Below are 18,115 nucleotides of genomic sequence, written 5' to 3' on the forward strand. Positions count from 1 at the left end.
AGCATAATGTTGACTTCAATCGTGTTTCAACTCATTATGTGAAAAGGTCCGCATTTCGCCAATTCTCACGTCGCATAAATAAACCCAAATCTTCTTTTTTCTTTTCTTTTATATTTTACTACTTGAGGACTGTTTCACCAGACCCTGTCACATATGTATGTCACACAGTGGTGGTGGAAACCCTGCAGGCAAGCCGAAATAGCTCAGTTGCGAGAGCGTTAAACTGAAGATCTAAAGGTCCCTGGTTCGATCCCTGGTTTCGGCAAGCTTTAAGGCCATTACGATGCACAACAGGTTTTAGCTGAGCACCTTGAAGGAAGATTAGCACAATGTTGACGTCAATCGTGTTTCAACTCATATGTGAGAAGGTCTGCATTTCGCCAATTCTCACGTCGCATAAATAAACCCAAATCTTCCTTTTTCTTTTCTTTTATATTTTACTACTTGAGGACTGTTTCACCAGACCCTGTCACATATGTATGTCACAGAGTGGTGGTAGGAACCCTGCAGGCAAGCCGAAATAGCGCAGTTGGGAGAGCGTTAGACAGAAGATCTAAAGGTCCCTGGTTCGATCCCTGGTTTCGGCAAGCTTTATAGCCATTACGATGCACAACATGTTTTGGCTGAGCACTTTGAAGGAAGATTAGCACAATGTTGACGTCAATCGTGTTTCAACTCATATGTGAAAAGGTCAACATTTCGCCAATTTTCACGTCGCGTAAATAAACCCAAATCTTATTTTTTATTTTCTTATATATTTTACTACTTGAGGACTGTTACACCAGACCCTGTCACATATGTATGTCACACAGTGGAGGTGGAAGTGCTAAAGGCAGGCCGAAATAGCTCAGTTGGGAGAGCGTTAGACTGAAGATCTAAAGGTCCCTGGTTCGATCCCTGGTTTCGGCAAGCTTTATAGCCATTACGATGCACAACAGGTTTTACCTGAGCACCTGAATGAAGATTAGCACAATGTTGACGTCAATCGTGTTTCAACTCATATGTGAAAAGGTCCGCATTTCGCCCATTCTCACGTCGCATAAATAAACCCAAATCTTCTTTTTTCTTTTCTTTTATATTTTACTACTTGAGGACTGTTTCACCAGACCCTGTCACATATGTATGTCACAGAGTGGTGGTGGGAACCCTGCAGGCAAGCCGAAATAGCTCAGTTGGGAGAGCGTTAGACTGAAGATCTAAAGGTCCCTGGTTCGATCCCTGGTTTCGGCAAGCTTTATAGCCATTACGATGCACAACAGGTTTTACCTGAGCACCTGAAGGAAGATTAGCACAATGTTGACGTCAATCGTGTTTCAACTCATATGTGAAAAGGTCCGCATTTCGCCAATTCTCACGTCGCATAAATAAACCCAAATCTTCTTTTTTCTTTTCTTTTATATTTTACTACTTGAGGACTGTTTCACCAGACCCTGTCACATATGTATGTCACAGAGTGGTGGTGGGAACCCTGCAGGCAAGCCGAAATAGCTCAGTTGGGAGAGCGTTAGACTGAAGATCTAAAGGTCCCTGGTTCGATCCCTGGTTTCGGCAAGCTTTAAGGCCATTACGATGCACAACAGGTTTTAGCTGAGCACCTTGAAGGAAGATTAGCACAATGTTGACGTCAATCGTGTTTCAACTCATATGTGAAAAGGTCTGCATTTCGCCAATTCTCACGTCGCATAAATAAACCCAAATCTTGTTTTTTCTTTTCTTTCATACTTTACTACTTGAGGACTGTTTCACCAGACCCTGTCACATATGTATGTCACACAGTGGAGGTGGAAGTGCTAAAGGCAGGCCGAAATAGCTCAGTTGGGAGAGCGTTAGACTGAAGATCTAAAGGTCCCTGGTTCGATCCCTGGTTTCGGCAAGCTTTAAGGCCATTACGATGCACAACATGTTTTACCTGAGCACCTGAAGGAAGATTAGCACAATGTTGACGTCAATCGTGTTTCAACTCATATGTGAAAAGGTCCGCATTTCGCCAATTCTCACGTCGCATAAATAAACCCAAATCTTATTTTTTCTTTTCTTTTATATTTTACTACTTGAGGACTGTTTCACCAGACCCTGTCACATATGTATGTCACACAGTGGTGGTGGAAACCCTGCAGGCAAGCCGAAATAGCTCAGTTGGGAGAGCGTTAGACTGAAGATCTAAAGGTCCCTGGTTCGATCCCTGGTTTCGGCAAGCTTTAAGGCCATTACGATGCACAACAGGTTTTAGCTGAGCACCTTGAAGGAAGATTAGCACAATGTTGACGTCAATCGTGTTTCAACTCATATGTGAAAAGGTCTGCATTTCGCCAATTCTCACGTCGCATAAATAAACCCAAATCTTCTTTTTTCTTTTCTTTTATATTTTACTACTTGAGGACTGTTTCACCAGACCCTGTCACATATGTATGTCACAGAGTGGTGGTAGGAACCCTGCAGGCAAGCCGAAATAGCTCAGTTGGGAGAGCGTTAGACTGAAGATCTAAAGGTCCCTGGTTCGATCCCTGGTTTCGGCAAGCTTTATAGCCATTACGATGCACAACATGTTTTGGCTGAGCACTTTGAAGGAAGATTAGCACAATGTTGACGTCAATCGTGTTTCAACTCATATGTGAAAAGGTCAACATTTCGCCAATTCTCACGTCGCGTAAATAAACCCAAATCTTATTTTTTATTTTCTTATATATTTTACTACTTGAGGACTGTTACACCAGACCCTGTCACATATGTATGTCACACAGTGGAGGTGGAAGTGCTAAAGGCAGGCCGAAATAGCTCAGTTGGGAGAGCGTTAGACTGAAGATCTAAAGGTCCCTGGTTCGATCCCTGGTTTCGGCAAGCTTTATAGCCATTACGATGCACAACAGGTTTTACCTGAGCACCTGAATGAAGATTAGCACAATGTTGACGTCAATCGTGTTTCAACTCATATGTGAAAAGGTCCGCATTTCGCCAATTCTCACGTCGCATAAATAAACCCAAATCTTCTTTTTTCTTTTCTTTTATATTTTACTACTTGAGGACTGTTTCACCAGACCCTGTCACATATGTATGTCACAGAGTGGTGGTGGGAACCCTGCAGGCAAGCCGAAATAGCTCAGTTGGGAGAGCGTTAGACTGAAGATCTAAAGGTCCCTGGTTCGGTCCCTGGTTCGATCCCTGGTTTTGGCAAGCTTTATAGCCATTACGATGCACAACAGGTTTTCCCTGAGCACCTGAAGGAAGATTAGCACAATGTTGACGTCAATCGTGTTTCAACTCATATGTGAAAAGGTCCGCATTTCGCCAATTCTCACGTCGCATAAATAAACCCAAATCTTATTTTTTCTTTTCTTTTATATTTTACTACTTGAGGACTGTTTCACCAGACCCTGTCACATATGTATGTCACAGAGTGGTGGTGGGAACCCTGCAGGCAAGCCGAAATAGCTCAGTTGGGAGAGCGTTAGACTGAAGATCTAAAGGTCCCTGGTTCGATCCCTGGTTTCGGCAAGCTTTATAGCCATTACGATGCACAACAGGTTTTACCTGAGCACCTGAAGGAAGATTAGCACAATGTTGACGTCAATCGTGTTTCAACTCATATGTGAAAAGGTCCGCATTTCACCAATTCTCACGTCGCATAAATAAACCCAAATCTTATTTTTTCTTTTCTTTTATATTCTACTACTTGAGGACTGTTTCACCAGACCCTGTCACATATGTATGTCACAGAGTGGTGGTGGGAACCCTGCAGGCAAGCCGAAATAGCTCAGTTGGGAGAGCGTTAGACTGAAGATCTAAAGGTCCCTGGTTCGATCCCTGGTTTCGGCAAGCTTTAAGGCCATTACGATGCACAACAGGTTTTAGCTGAGCACCTTGAAGGAAGATTAGCACAATGTTGACGTCAATCGTGTTTCAACTCATATGTGAGAAGGTCTGCATTTCGCCAATTCTCACGTCGCATAAATAAACCCAAATCTTCCTTTTTCTTTTCTTTTATATTTTACTACTTGAGGACTGTTTCACCAGACCCTGTCACATATGTATGTCACAGAGTGGTGGTAGGAACCCTGCAGGCAAGCCGAAATAGCTCAGTTGGGAGAGCGTTAGACTGAAGATCTAAAGGTCCCTGGTTCGGTCCCTGGTTCGATCCCTGGTTTCGGCAAGCTTTATAGCCATTACGATGCACAACAGGTTTTCCCTGAGCACCTGAAGGAAGATTAGCACAATGTTGACGTCAATCGTGTTTCAACTCATATGTGAAAAGGTCCGCATTTCGCCAATTCTCACGTCGCATAAATAAACCCAAATCTTATTTTTTCTTTTCTTTTATATTTTACTACTTGAGGACTGTTTCACCAGACCCTGTCACATATGTATGTCACAGAGTGGTGGTGGGAACCCTGCAGGCAAGCCGAAATAGCTCAGTTGGGAGAGCGTTAGACTGAAGATCTAAAGGTCCCTGGTTCGATCCCTGGTTTCGGCAAGCTTTATAGCCATTACGATGCACAACAGGTTTTACCTGAGCACCTGAAGGAAGATTAGCACAATGTTGACGTCAATCGTGTTTCAACTCATATGTGAAAAGGTCCGCATTTCACCAATTCTCACGTCGCATAAATAAACCCAAATCTTATTTTTTCTTTTCTTTTATATTCTACTACTTGAGGACTGTTTCACCAGACCCTGTCACATATGTATGTCACAGAGTGGTGGTGGGAACCCTGCAGGCAAGCCGAAATAGCTCAGTTGGGAGAGCGTTAGACTGAAGATCTAAAGGTCCCTGGTTCGATCCCTGGTTTCGGCAAGCTTTAAGGCCATTACGATGCACAACAGGTTTTAGCTGAGCACCTTGAAGGAAGATTAGCACAATGTTGACGTCAATCGTGTTTCAACTCATATGTGAGAAGGTCTGCATTTCGCCAATTCTCACGTCGCATAAATAAACCCAAATCTTCCTTTTTCTTTTCTTTTATATTTTACTACTTGAGGACTGTTTCACCAGACCCTGTCACATATGTATGTCACAGAGTGGTGGTAGGAACCCTGCAGGCAAGCCGAAATAGCTCAGTTGGGAGAGCGTTAGACTGAAGATCTAAAGGTCCCTGGTTCGATCCCTGGTTTCGGCAAGCTTTATAGCCATTACGATGCACAACATGTTTTGGCTGAGCACTTTGAAGGAAGATTAGCACAATGTTGACGTCAATCGTGTTTCAACTCATATGTGAAAAGGTCAACATTTCGCCAATTTTCACGTCGCGTAAATAAACCCAAATCTTATTTTTTATTTTCTTATATATTTTACTACTTGAGGACTGTTACACCAGACCCTGTCACATATGTATGTCACACAGTGGAGGTGGAAGTGCTAAAGGCAGGCCGAAATAGCTCAGTTGGGAGAGCGTTAGACTGAAGATCTAAAGGTCCCTGGTTCGATCCCTGGTTTCGGCAAGCTTTATAGCCATTACGATGCACAACAGGTTTTACCTGAGCACCTGAATGAAGATTAGCACAATGTTGACGTCAATCGTGTTTCAACTCATATGTGAAAAGGTCCGCATTTCGCCAATTCTCACGTCGCATAAATAAACCCAAATCTTATTTTTTCTTTTCTTTTATATTTTACTACTTGAGGACTGTTTCACCAGACCCTGTCACATATGTATGTCACAGAGTGGTGGTGGGAACCCTGCAGGCAAGCCGAAATAGCTCAGTTGGGAGAGCGTTAGACTGAAGATCTAAAGGTCCCTGGTTCGATCCCTGGTTTCGGCAAGCTTTATAGCCATTACGATGCACAACAGGTTTTACCTGAGCACCTGAAGGAAGATTAGCACAATGTTGACGTCAATCGTGTTTCAACTCATATGTGAAAAGGTCCGCATTTCGCCAATTCTCACGTCGCATAAATAAACCCAAATCTTCTTTTTTCTTTTCTTTTATATTTTACTACTTGAGGACTGTTTCACCAGACCCTGTCACATATGTATGTCACAGAGTGGTGGTGGGAACCCTGCAGGCAAGCCGAAATAGCTCAGTTGGGAGAGCGTTAGACTGAAGATCTAAAGGTCCCTGGTTCGATCCCTGGTTTCGGCAAGCTTTAAGGCCATTACGATGCACAACAGGTTTTAGCTGAGCACCTTGAAGGAAGATTAGCACAATGTTGACGTCAATCGTGTTTCAACTCATATGTGAAAAGGTCTGCATTTCGCCAATTCTCACGTCGCATAAATAAACCCAAATCTTGTTTTTTCTTTTCTTTCATACTTTACTACTTGAGGACTGTTTCACCAGACCCTGTCACATATGTATGTCACACAGTGGAGGTGGAAGTGCTAAAGGCAGGCCGAAATAGCTCAGTTGGGAGAGCGTTAGACTGAAGATCTAAAGGTCCCTGGTTCGGTCCCTGGTTCGATCCCTGGTTTTGGCAAGCTTTATAGCCATTACGATGCACAACAGGTTTTCCCTGAGCACCTGAAGGAAGATTAGCACAATGTTGACGTCAATCGTGTTTCAACTCATATGTGAAAAGGTCCGCATTTCGCCAATTCTCACGTCGCATAAATAAACCCAAATCTTATTTTTTCTTTTCTTTTATATTTTACTACTTGAGGACTGTTTCACCAGACCCTGTCACATATGTATGTCACAGAGTGGTGGTGGGAACCCTGCAGGCAAGCCGAAATAGCTCAGTTGGGAGAGCGTTAGACTGAAGATCTAAAGGTCCCTGGTTCGATCCCTGGTTTCGGCAAGCTTTATAGCCATTACGATGCACAACAGGTTTTACCTGAGCACCTGAAGGAAGATTAGCACAATGTTGACGTCAATCGTGTTTCAACTCATATGTGAAAAGGTCCGCATTTCACCAATTCTCACGTCGCATAAATAAACCCAAATCTTATTTTTTCTTTTCTTTTATATTCTACTACTTGAGGACTGTTTCACCAGACCCTGTCACATATGTATGTCACAGAGTGGTGGTGGGAACCCTGCAGGCAAGCCGAAATAGCTCAGTTGGGAGAGCGTTAGACTGAAGATCTAAAGGTCCCTGGTTCGATCCCTGGTTTCGGCAAGCTTTAAGGCCATTACGATGCACAACAGGTTTTAGCTGAGCACCTTGAAGGAAGATTAGCACAATGTTGACGTCAATCGTGTTTCAACTCATATGTGAGAAGGTCTGCATTTCGCCAATTCTCACGTCGCATAAATAAACCCAAATCTTCCTTTTTCTTTTCTTTTATATTTTACTACTTGAGGACTGTTTCACCAGACCCTGTCACATATGTATGTCACAGAGTGGTGGTAGGAACCCTGCAGGCAAGCCGAAATAGCTCAGTTGGGAGAGCGTTAGACTGAAGATCTAAAGGTCCCTGGTTCGGTCCCTGGTTCGATCCCTGGTTTCGGCAAGCTTTATAGCCATTACGATGCACAACAGGTTTTCCCTGAGCACCTGAAGGAAGATTAGCACAATGTTGACGTCAATCGTGTTTCAACTCATATGTGAAAAGGTCCGCATTTCGCCAATTCTCACGTCGCATAAATAAACCCAAATCTTATTTTTTCTTTTCTTTTATATTTTACTACTTGAGGACTGTTTCACCAGACCCTGTCACATATGTATGTCACAGAGTGGTGGTGGGAACCCTGCAGGCAAGCCGAAATAGCTCAGTTGGGAGAGCGTTAGACTGAAGATCTAAAGGTCCCTGGTTCGATCCCTGGTTTCGGCAAGCTTTATAGCCATTACGATGCACAACAGGTTTTACCTGAGCACCTGAAGGAAGATTAGCACAATGTTGACGTCAATCGTGTTTCAACTCATATGTGAAAAGGTCCGCATTTCACCAATTCTCACGTCGCATAAATAAACCCAAATCTTATTTTTTCTTTTCTTTTATATTCTACTACTTGAGGACTGTTTCACCAGACCCTGTCACATATGTATGTCACAGAGTGGTGGTGGGAACCCTGCAGGCAAGCCGAAATAGCTCAGTTGGGAGAGCGTTAGACTGAAGATCTAAAGGTCCCTGGTTCGATCCCTGGTTTCGGCAAGCTTTAAGGCCATTACGATGCACAACAGGTTTTAGCTGAGCACCTTGAAGGAAGATTAGCACAATGTTGACGTCAATCGTGTTTCAACTCATATGTGAGAAGGTCTGCATTTCGCCAATTCTCACGTCGCATAAATAAACCCAAATCTTCCTTTTTCTTTTCTTTTATATTTTACTACTTGAGGACTGTTTCACCAGACCCTGTCACATATGTATGTCACAGAGTGGTGGTAGGAACCCTGCAGGCAAGCCGAAATAGCTCAGTTGGGAGAGCGTTAGACTGAAGATCTAAAGGTCCCTGGTTCGATCCCTGGTTTCGGCAAGCTTTATAGCCATTACGATGCACAACATGTTTTGGCTGAGCACTTTGAAGGAAGATTAGCACAATGTTGACGTCAATCGTGTTTCAACTCATATGTGAAAAGGTCAACATTTCGCCAATTTTCACGTCGCGTAAATAAACCCAAATCTTATTTTTTATTTTCTTATATATTTTACTACTTGAGGACTGTTACACCAGACCCTGTCACATATGTATGTCACACAGTGGAGGTGGAAGTGCTAAAGGCAGGCCGAAATAGCTCAGTTGGGAGAGCGTTAGACTGAAGATCTAAAGGTCCCTGGTTCGATCCCTGGTTTCGGCAAGCTTTATAGCCATTACGATGCACAACAGGTTTTACCTGAGCACCTGAATGAAGATTAGCACAATGTTGACGTCAATCGTGTTTCAACTCATATGTGAAAAGGTCCGCATTTCGCCAATTCTCACGTCGCATAAATAAACCCAAATCTTATTTTTTCTTTTCTTTTATATTTTACTACTTGAGGACTGTTTCACCAGACCCTGTCACATATGTATGTCACAGAGTGGTGGTGGGAACCCTGCAGGCAAGCCGAAATAGCTCAGTTGGGAGAGCGTTAGACTGAAGATCTAAAGGTCCCTGGTTCGATCCCTGGTTTCGGCAAGCTTTATAGCCATTACGATGCACAACAGGTTTTACCTGAGCACCTGAAGGAAGATTAGCACAATGTTGACGTCAATCGTGTTTCAACTCATAGGTGAAAAGGTCCGCATTTCGCCAATTCTCACGTCGCATAAATAAACCCAAATCTTCTTTTTTCTTTTCTTTTATATTTTACTACTTGAGGACTGTTTCACCAGACCCTGTCACATATGTATGTCACAGAGTGGTGGTGGGAACCCTGCAGGCAAGCCGAAATAGCTCAGTTGGGAGAGCGTTAGACTGAAGATCTAAAGGTCCCTGGTTCGATCCCTGGTTTCGGCAAGCTTTAAGGCCATTACGATGCACAACAGGTTTTAGCTGAGCACCTTGAAGGAAGATTAGCACAATGTTGACGTCAATCGTGTTTCAACTCATATGTGAAAAGGTCTGCATTTCGCCAATTCTCACGTCGCATAAATAAACCCAAATCTTGTTTTTTCTTTTCTTTCATACTTTACTACTTGAGGACTGTTTCACCAGACCCTGTCACATATGTATGTCACACAGTGGAGGTGGAAGTGCTAAAGGCAGGCCGAAATAGCTCAGTTGGGAGAGCGTTAGACTGAAGATCTAAAGGTCCCTGGTTCGATCCCTGGTTTCGGCAAGCTTTAAGGCCATTACGATGCACAACATGTTTTACCTGAGCACCTGAAGGAAGATTAGCACAATGTTGACTTCAATCGTGTTTCAACTCATTATGTGAAAAGGTCCGCATTTCGCCAATTCTCACGTCGCATAAATAAACCCAAATCTTCTTTTTTCTTTTCTTTTATATTTTACTACTTGAGGACTGTTTCACCAGACCCTGTCACATATGTATGTCACACAGTGGTGGTGGAAACCCTGCAGGCAAGCCGAAATAGCTCAGTTGGGAGAGCGTTAGACTGAAGATCTAAAGGTCCCTGGTTCGATCCCTGGTTTCGGCAAGCTTTAAGGCCATTACGATGCACAACAGGTTTTAGCTGAGCACCTTGAAGGAAGATTAGCACAATGTTGACGTCAATCGTGTTTCAACTCATATGTGAAAAGGTCTGCATTTCGCCAATTCTCACGTCGCATAAATAAACCCAAATCTTCTTTTTTCTTTTCTTTCATACTTTACTACTTAAGGACTGTTTCACCAGACCCTGTCACATATGTATGTCACACAGTGGAGGTGGAAGTGCTAAAGGCAGGCCGAAATAGCTCAGTTGGGAGAGCGTTAGACTGAAGATCTAAAGGTCCCTGGTTCGATCCCTGGTTTCGGCAAGCTTTATAGCCATTACGATGCACAACATGTTTTGGCTGAGCACTTTGAAGGAAGATTAGCACAATGTTGACGTCAATCGTGTTTCAACTCATATGTGAAAAGGTCAGCATTTCGCCAATTCTCACGTCGCGTAAATAAACCCAAATCTTATTTTTTCTTTTCTTATATATTTTACTACTTAAGGACTGTTTCACCAGACCCTGTCACATATCAAAGCTCGCAATCTAGCCAAACAAGTGTTGTTGCGATTTTTTTTTTTTACGGTTTTTGGCATAGGACGACAAACGAAGCGATGAAGAACCCACTCGATTTCATATCCAACAGTTTTACATTCACTAAATACCTACATTTAGTTAGCAAAGTCGGGTGGGGGGTATTATTCGTATTAGTGTGGCAGTGTGTGTAGCCACGCCCACTCCAGCTGTATTTAAGTAGCCATGTGCGTCTGGACCTGTTGACACATTTACAAGATGGATGCGGACGCTCTAGCTAACGCTATAAACTGAATTTCTGAAGCCTGTAGAAATATCGACAGTGGGCAATTAATTGATTGATTGAAAACTTTATTAGAAGATTTGCAGAAGTAGGTACATGAAAGTACATATTACATACAAGGTCAACTAAAAGGATAAAAACCCAAGAAAGCCACTGGCTTATTTCAATTGGGGTCCTTGATTCTCAATTCATCGTTACATGTAAGACAGACAAAAAAAACTAGTACTATCTACAAGATAATACAGACAAATAACTATTACTATCTACAAGATAAACATACATCCATCATGGGAAGAACAATACAACAAAACATAAGGTATGTACAGCGGGTAGGACAGGTGGGGACATACACCACAGGTGGGGGCGGGGGACAAAACACAAAGTATGTACAGTGGGTAGTTCGGGTCTTTTAATCTGATTTTTGATTTAGAGGGTCCAGTTACGGATTGCAGCCTCCTGTAAATGTTTTTTGAGAGTGGTTTTGAAGGTGGGCAGTGTTTTGCACTCCTTTAAGATTATAGGAAGGGCGTTCCACATTTTTACTGCATAGTTTGCAAACGAGTTTAACCCCTTGTTTGTGGTGCAACGCGGTTGAACGTGGTTCGTGGAGCTTCCTCTGGTGTTGTATGTGTGGACGTTGTTCACTTTTTGGAAGTATGTTGACAGGTACTTGGGTGTCTTTGTGGTGTAGCGTATCTTGAAGACCAGGCCCAGTGCAAGCTGCTGCACTCTGTCAACTACTCGTAGCCAATCAAGGCTAAAAAAATGAGCAGCGGTTAGATGTGTCCTAGGGTTGAGGCCTAGCAGAAGCCTAACCAGTTTATTTTGGGCTGTCTGGAGTCTTGTTTTATGGGCCTTTGTGGTTCTATAGTACCATGATGTTACGGCATAGTCGAAGTGACATTGAATGAGAGCTCCTGATAGGGTCCTCAGTGTGTTTTTACTGACAAGTGAGGATATCCTGTACAAGAATCTAGTTCTATGGTTCACTTTTTTGATTACTTTTGCTGCCATTTTATCTCCGGAAAGATTTGCCTCTAAGATGGAGCCCAGGTATGTAATATCCTCTTTTCTTGTGATATTAATGTTACCCACTTTTATTTTAAAATGTTCAGCCTTTCTGAGTTTAGATGGGGATCCGTATAGGATGGTTTCAGTTTTACCTAGGTGTATTGATAGTTTATTGTCAGCTAGCCAGATGCAGATTCTACTCAGTTCAGTGCTTAGCGCTTTTTCCACCTGCAATATGTCCCTGTCAGAGACCAGCAGAGCCGAGTCATCCGCGAACAGGAACAAATTGCAATCACATGCTGATGACATGTCATTCACATATATTAGGAACAGTAAAGGTCCCAATATGCTTCCTTGTGGAACGCCGCAGGTCACTGGGAGGGGGGGGGGGACAGTGTTCCGTTCACACTAACCACCTGTTCCCTCCCCTCTAAGTAGGATTGCATCCAGCTCACCGATGTTCTATCGAACCCAATTGCTTTCAGTTTATCTAACAATATGTGGTGATCTACTGTGTCGAAGGCCTTCTGGAGGTCCAGCATGACCATGCCGCAGTACTTGCCCGAGTCCACCTCATGGTTGATGTGGTCGTTCAAATAGAGAAGGCATGTGTCAGTGGAATGGGATGTTCTGAATCCTGATTGAAATTCATACATCAGATTTTTTTCGGTAAGGTACCTATCAACCTGTTCATAAACTATTTTTTCCATAAGTTTCGAGATGGAATTAAGAATAGAAACAGGTCGGTAGTTGCCTGGGTCTAATTTGCTTCCTTTTTTATACAGTGGGGTTACCCTTGCTATTTTAAAGTCAAGGGGGACGTGTCCCTGTTTGATGGAGAGGTTTATTATGTGGGTGATGATTGGGGTAATGGAGGCAGCTGAGTCTTTTAGAAATCTGGCTGGAATATTGTCATGGCCCGTGGCCTTTTCTGAGTGTAGAGCGCCCAGCTTTTTAAACACCTCATCGTTTGACACCATGGAGAGTTTAAAATCATCTTTGCGTACACCCAGTTTGTTGTAGAACGCACGGATGTGCTCTACACCATAACGCCCTGAGTGGGGTGGTAGATTGTTAACTAATTTAGTGGCTATGGTTGTAAAGAAAGTGTTTAAGCACTTAGCCACATCCAGCTTGTCTGTAAGGAGAGAATCTCCAGATTTTATGCTGATGTTTGTAGAAATGGTTTTGAGTTTTTGACTGCAACCTAGTTGGCTATTAAGTAGCTTCCAAAGGTCACGTGGTTTGTTTAAGTTTTCTTCGATTTTGTTATCGAGGTATTCTTTCTTAGCAGATTTGGTCATGGTAATTACCTGATTGCATAGTTTGTTGCATTGTTTTTTAATTTTCTCAAAGTGGGTTTTGTGATCTTCGTTTAAGTGTTTCACTAATTTTGATTTGCATTTTTGAACTTCAGAGCATTTTAGGTCTCTGACTTTCATAGCATTTAGAATGTCCGAATTCATCCATGGTTCCGATCGGGCTTTAACCCTGGTGGTTCTCATGGGGGCTATACTGTCAATAATATTTAGGAATTTGGTTTTGAAACCTAGCCATGCCTCTTCAACCTGTGTGCATTTTAGTTCATCTAACCAGTCTTGATTCTCCAGTTTATGGTTTAAGGCCTCACTAGAATAGGATTTAAGGGATCTAGTGGTTACAGTTTTATGACCGCCAGCCTTGGGTTTATGTTTTTTACGAGTGCAAAAGATCATGTAATGATCACTTAGCCCACATACAATAACCCCACTCTTGGAGATTTTGGACTCATCCGATGTTAGAATGAGATCTATGGTGGTTTGAGTAGAAATACACACCCTAGTGGGTTTGGTAATTTGTTGACGGAGACCGTGTAATTCAGAAAACCTAGTGAAGGATTTGAAAACGGATGCTTCATTTCTGAGCATGTCCGTGTTCAAATCCCCAATAAGAATCTTTTCCACACAGTCAACGTCATCCAAGCACCCCTCAAGAATATCATAGAAATCATTCTGATCGGGAGGTCTGTAGATAGTACCAACCAGCACCGGTTTTGCTTTGTTAAAGATAATTTCGACCCAAACAGATTCTAATTTGTCACGATTCAGGTCATACCGGGTGTTAAAGATAATATCGTTGTGAATGTACATGCAGACACCACCCCCATACCTGTTCCTGTCGTTTCTGATGACTGTGTAGTTAACTATTTCAATCTCTGGGTCTTTGATTGATTCATCAAACTTGGTCTCAGAGAAGCTCAAAATGTGAACCTTGCTGTCATGGAAAATTTCTCTGATTTGGTCCAGTTTAGGCACAAGACTGTTCACATTAAGGTGAACAATATGCAGGCCCTTACTGCTGTGTCCAAATAGAGAGTTCATGTCCTTGACTTGGAAATAGTCACCACCATTCAGGTCATCGTCAAGTTGAGGATTGGGGGATGGGGGGGGTCGCCCATTGTTCAACGATGATGAACTCCTTCATATTCCTTCATATTGGACTATACAGTACATAATGGGAACTCCGAACGGGAACTCCGATCTCCGAATCTGACAATGACGAAGAACACAACAGAATTTCAGACATTGATCTCCACTTAACTTTCATGGGACAGTCGTCTGCAGACAGACCTTCTGCTGTGTTCTTGGGTAAGTTTTAGTGAGTTTATGTGTTGTATACTAGGATTTTGTGTTGTTTACTTAGGATAGCCAAACAGTTATTTGTTGTTTTGTGAGTAAGGTAGATAACGCCTTTGTTAGCATCAGTTATTAAACCACTGAAACTGCTCACCACAATTATGCCACCCCTCTACAAAACGAATAGGAGATGGTGGGAGGAAGAAATAGGTTGTCAAAGATAAAACATAATGAACAAATACATTTGTTGCAGACCTACTAAACATGCAACATACTGTACAGTATGTTTATGCACCATTTTAGTGTGTTTGTGTGTACCAGCTAGCCAAACAAGTGTTAGCTTGTTAGCTAGCTAGCCAAACAAGTGTTAGCTTGTTAGCTAGCTAGCTAGCTTTGTTAGAGATGTAATAGATTATAGAAAAAGTAAATGCTTTTGTAATGAACGGTAATGTTATGTGGAATCAAAAATAATGATTAATTCATTGATATGTAGATTTGCTGTAGAATAATACTGTGAATTGAAATGATTTCACTAGCCTACTTCAGTACAAGTACAGTACACTGAGTCTATGGAAAACCTACACTAGAGAAGTGTCCACACCTCTGACCTGAAATTTGTGTTACAGAATGACGAGGTGAGAGGTTCTGAGAGATGACACCTTGATGAGAGTCACCAGCACTTCAGGTATTTGTCATTGTCATTGTATGCAATTCTATTTTATGAAGATAGTACTAGGCTATTTCGTAAAAGTGGTGTGTTGGTAACAGTGGGCAATCATTTGAAATGTACTGTCTTCTTTTTTTATTACAGCTTTGATGCCCAGATGGGATGGGAAGGAACTACGCCGAAGTCCCACTAGATGCTTTATGGACTATAATGATAAATGCATGTGCACACGGACAACATTATTATTTTTTACCATTCTATTATTGTATTGCTCAATTGTATCTTGCCAAATGTTTTCCATTGCCATGAATTTTACTCTCTTGTACTTGTAATGGGATGTAATAAACTTTTGGCACACATGGCAATAAAAAATCATGAATCTTGAATTATTATTATTATTATTATTTTTATTATTATTATTATTATTTAGCTATTTAAACGTGTCAGCCCTGCAATTTTGGTTAGCTGACAACCCCACTGACAGATGACAGGTAGGTAATGACAGGTAGTGTAATGGGGGAGTGGTATGACACATAATTTTAAAGCTTACAATCTACCCTTTCATAATCTGGAAAAAAACAGAAAAATGATTTTTGCCCTACTTGTGGACTTTTTAACCATGCCCTGTCACATATGCAGAGCCATTTCTCCTCCAAACATGGCGTGTCGTATTGTTGCAGAAAAGTAAGATTACATTCTCCCAGTTATCTACAGGCTTCTACAGGCCCATGATGGATGTATGTTTATCTTGTAGATAGTAATAGTTATTTGTCTGTATTATCTTGTAGATAGTATTAGTTTTTTTGTCTGTCTTACATGTAACGATGAATTGAGAATCAAGGACCCCAATTGAAATAAGCCAGTGGCTTTCTTGGGTTTTTATCCTGTTAGTTGACCTTGTATGTAATATGTACTTTAATGTACCTACTTCTGCAAATCTTCTAATAAAGTTTTCAATCAATCAATCAATCTTCTCCAAATGTTCTGTAGCAAACTTCAAATGAGCTTCAACATGCCTTTTCTTCAGTAATGGAGTCTTCTGGGGTGATCGTGAATTGAGACCGTGGTGGTGGTGCATTGCCCATTCTTTTCGTTGGGACAACTGTATGTGCTGCTTCCAGGTCTTTCTGGAGCTCTGCTCGAGTCGTCCTTGGCTCTTAAATGGTAAATGGACTGACTTATATAGCGTCTTATTCCAAAGCACTTTACAATGACCTCTCATTCACCCATTCACACACCCATTCACACACCAATGGCAGCAAGCTACCATGCAAGGCGCTGCTCATTGGGAGCAATTTGGGGTTTAGTGTCATGTCCAAGGAAACCTCGACATGAGACCAGCCGGGGTTCGAAACACTGATTTGCCGACCTTACGATCATTAGATGCCGGCTCTACCTCCTGCGCCACAGCCGCCATAGCCGCCACAGCCACCCATAGGCTACTCTTGTGACTACGTTTGTGACTGCCTGACTGCACGGTCAGAAATCTTGCGAGGAGCTCCTGTGCGTGGCCGGTTGATGGTCAAGTGATGTTCCTTCCACTTGTGGATAATGGCCCCAATGGTGCTTATAGGAACATTTAGGAGTTAGTTGAGGCATCCGTTGGTAACCAATGCTTTTTCTTAGCGTGTCATTCCACTTTATTTTATGGATTGGAATTTTACAGTAACAAAGAATTGTCTTTAGCTGTGTAGTTTTATTGAGTTAATAGCAATGTCTGGTCTATGGGAATAGCTGCAATGGAAATATGTCAAATTAAAGAAATGTTGATGTGTTGACTATTTACTTCCCCCATTGAAATAATCATGTTTCTCCTACGTTCTTATCCAGTGCAGCAAATCAGTAAAGGAAAGAGATACACTATTTCAACCCATAACAAAACACCTTGATTTTAATTCCTTATCATCTTTCTATGAGAGCAGTAGAAATTTCCCTATACTCTGATCATTACAACAGAGCGATGCTAGTTCTAACTGAACAGCATTGACTCAGTCCCCTGGGAAACCTCAGCTAAATTAGCACAACTAGAGATGGTAATTGGGAATGTGTAATCATCTTGAATCTGGCTCCCAGCAGCAGCCTCTCAGCCAGACAGAGCCGTATCAGTCAACACAGTAATCTAGCCAAGTGTACTTTATCCCCGATGGGCGGACAGAACATGGAGCATGAGTCAGAGAATACTCTCTCTTTATCCCAGTGTGCATCTGGTATGTGAGCAATTACATAAGCTTTCTGTCATGTTGTTGAAATCTGGTTACAGGAATTCGTAGTATTGCTGAGAGATGCAGTAGACTATTGATTTCTAATAACCAGCTTCTTGGGGGGAAAAAAGAAAAGAAAGCTCAGTTGTGAAGAGTGAGGCATATTCTGTGCTTGTTGAGTTTGTTTTCCCTTCTAAGGTGCCCCATGCAACAATGTTTGCTCATGGTCTGATCTATGTCTGTATGAAGAGGCTTTGTTTTCGGGGTTTTTCAAGGTGACATCCTCATCATCATCTTGTGACAGTGCGGCTAAAATGATTGGGTATAACAATGTCATAATAGGGTGCGAAGAGCACAGTTCAAATACAAATCCTTGAAAATTAATCAAATAAGCACTACATGCTCCGTTAACTTTTTTTTTTGCTTACCGCAAAACCACGGGCTGCCTTCAAATAAAGGCAAAGCTGTAAGAAGCAAGACTGGTCATGAATCTAATAAGCACTACACGTTCTGGTAACTGTTCAGTCTGGCTGCAAATGTCTCTGTAGGGGTGTAGCCTAACGCAGTAGGCCTGTAGCCTAACAAAACTAACTATTTGGTGAAATAAACGCAAAGCTATTACAGTTATCAATAAAATATGTACTACACGTTCCAGTATTCAGTCACCAATTCACACAGGGGTGGATTGCTACATCATTAATGCGTGACAACATTACGTTAGGCAGAGAACGTAGGTCGAGATTTTAGAATCACACATGTTTATCATATCCAGGCTCATACAAATACATGCTCAATAATAATAACAACAATATTCATTATCATCATCATCATCATCATCATCATCAT

The sequence above is a fragment of the Nansenia antarctica genome (assembly GCF_963989245.1).
Source record: "Nansenia antarctica genome assembly, chromosome: 7".
NCBI lineage: Eukaryota > Metazoa > Chordata > Actinopteri > Argentiniformes > Microstomatidae > Nansenia > Nansenia antarctica.